Here is a 2,871-nt window from a genome sequence, read left to right on the forward strand (position 1 = left end):
TTGTGCATTCACTAAGAATAATTAAGCCTTTATTTTATCTTGAATTCCACCCTGTGACAGAGACCAAGTTTTAACATCTGATAAAAACAAACAACTCCACATGCAGCCAGAGAGACCTGAGGACTTTACAAGGTTCTGTTTGGCTGAAATGCTTCATGGTCGATTGGCTGGGCTATTAGAGGATGGAGTACTTTCAGCTATGGGTTGTGATGACCATCACATGTGTCACATCATGAAGTGAAGTAACAATGCACACATTTTATATGTTATATGGAAATGTCATTTGTTTCAATCAAATATTTGACATAGTCTAATGCAACAGATTCTTTGAAAAAAAAACATGCCTAGAGAGATGTTTTCTGATGTTTTATAAAAAAAAACTCTGAACATAAGACCATCAATATATGAATTATACTTGTATGAGTCACAACGATGGATTGTCCTAGACAACGGGTGGTGAGGGAAATTACTGAGATTTACTAAAATTCCAGCACAAATTATTTGACTTTTCTTTGCCTCCAAACTAATGACCTTGGAAAGGCCCAAATAAGAAGGGTTTTCCTCTGGTAACTAGTTCAGAAAGAACGTCAGTGTTTTTTAAATTAAGGTATGATTGTCACATTCATAATTTTGTTAACATTATTCATTAACTCAGAACAGCCTTTCTTACTCTCCTTTCATCTTAATGTTAATTTATTTTTAAGACTATACTTTCAGGGATCATTTCTATAGTTCGTTACTAGAGAAGTTTCTCTGAATGTTTAATGTTGATTTATTTTTGAGAGAGAGAGAGAGGGAGACACAAATCCGAAGCAGGCTCCAAGCTCTGAGCTGTCAGCACAGAGCCCGACACTAGGCTCGAACTCACAACAGCAAGATCATGACCTGAGCCAAAGTCGATCGCTTAACCGACTGAGCCACCCAGGTGGCCCATTCCTCTCCTTTAAAAAAAACAAAAACAAAACGAAAGAAAACAAAGCAACAACTGTTATTCACAGGGTAAAGCATTGAACACGTGAACAAAATAATAAACCAAAAACAAACACTTTGCATGTTACCGTGGTATTTTTTCACGTGCGTGTATGTGCGTGTGTGTAAACGTGTGTGTACACGTAGGTAAGGTGCTGGGACGAATCGATGAAGAGGGTGGAATTTAGGAATAACGTTATTCTTTTTTGTGCGAGCTACCCAGAAGGCACTGTGTACATGGAAGAAGGTGTCATGCACGCTGACCTTGGAAGAGGAATGCCATTCATAAAGAACTCCATTTGGGCATACCTTCTTCAATCACAGCAGGCAACCACAGGTATTATTGAGCTATCGCTTTGTGTCATCTAGTCTCCTAGACACCATGACCAGTATAAAATGAGGTGGGAGATTGAATTCCCTTCTGCAAGAAGCTTTCAACACGATAATTTATTTACATTAAAACACACAAGAAACAAGAGGGTGAGAGTGTATACAGTAAGGTGGTAAATCATGTGTAATAAATGATTAGTGTGCTCAGAGTTGAGAAATGGGGGGGGTCAGTATGCTATATATTTTCAAATTTCGGGAAACTGACATCATGTTGCCACAGTCTCTACCGATTTTAGGAAGTTATGAGTATATCGATGTATGATCTCTTCATTTATTTTTCAATAACCCGTGTCATTTAAAGTATGATTTGTCTTATAAGAATAAATATGACACAAGAAGGTAGAAGATAGAAAATGTATTTTTAGGAGTCAGGTTAAAGTGTGTAGCCCCAGAAATTAACCTGCAAGGAAATGCATGCTGTGGGGTTCTACAGAGTCATTAAATTTGGGTGTGGCAGTGGTTGAATAGGGCTGTATGAGACACTGCTCTTGGATGGTGACACGAAAAACCAATCATCAGCATCAGTTAGGCTCTTGTCCTTCTATTGTATTTTAAAAGGAACTCTACTTTTAACAGATACGAAATAAATAAAACTATACCAAGAAAATATTCCAAGCCCTTTCACCATATACATTGGTAATATATAATATACGACATATATTCTCCTGTGAATTATTCTGTGACTACGAGGTGAAGGGTACACACTCTGGAGTGTGAAGGGAATTTCTGTTCTTCACACTTAAAAACAAATTTCGCAAAAAATGAAATGGAATCTTTCCAAGGTGACAAATTGTGAGATCCTTTTTTTTTCTTTTGCAAGTAGGAACCATTTTCTTTTACTTCTGAGATTTTCCTGAAGTGCTTACACATCATTTTGTGGTTTGGGACAAATAATGTGCCAAATGTTTGAGAAATTCTGCTGTCATATATCCTTTATAGCCATTAATTCCTCTTTTCAAAGTTGGAGGTCTTGGGAACAGTCATATCTTTACAAATTCCTCCTCCTGCTCCTCTGGGTCAGTTTCAGCTCTGACCACCACTATTTCCTTCAGTATTTCTGTTGGGATTTAAGACATCATTAAAATAACTGGTTGTGTATGTGGATGTGTGTGTATGCCACAAACTTTTGCAGAATATATAATTCTGTAAGGTCTACAAAATTCAAATTCCTTCTTAAATGCAAACTAGTTTAGTTTCTTAATCATACAGTTAGACTTTCCACCGGTTTGTGCTTTATAATTTATAGTCTCAAAGTTCATGTGCAAAATACAAATATGTAGAGATGTTTTAGTCCCCAAAGAAAAAACAAATCTTGCCATTTATGTCAGATACCTATGATCTTTCTTCTAATGTGAATATTTTAGTATTTACAGGATATTTTAGGATCATTGTTTTAACACTGTTCTGATTTATAATAGCATGCTTATATGACAGTTATGGATGTCCACGTACATAATTAGATTTCCATGTTAGAGTTCTGGGGAAGTGTTTACCTTTGAAATTTCATACTTT

The 2,871-nt window shown here is 36.3% G+C and overlaps 1 pseudogene; it reads left to right on the forward strand.

Moving 5' to 3' along the window:
• The first annotated feature begins 701 nt into the window (after nucleotides 1-701).
• Nucleotides 702-800, forward strand: LOC122231974 (annotated as a pseudogene).
• The last annotated feature ends 2,071 nt before the right edge of the window (nucleotides 801-2,871 follow it).

The sequence above is a fragment of the Panthera tigris genome, chromosome A1 (genome assembly GCF_018350195.1).
Source record: "Panthera tigris isolate Pti1 chromosome A1, P.tigris_Pti1_mat1.1, whole genome shotgun sequence".
NCBI lineage: Eukaryota > Metazoa > Chordata > Mammalia > Carnivora > Felidae > Panthera > Panthera tigris.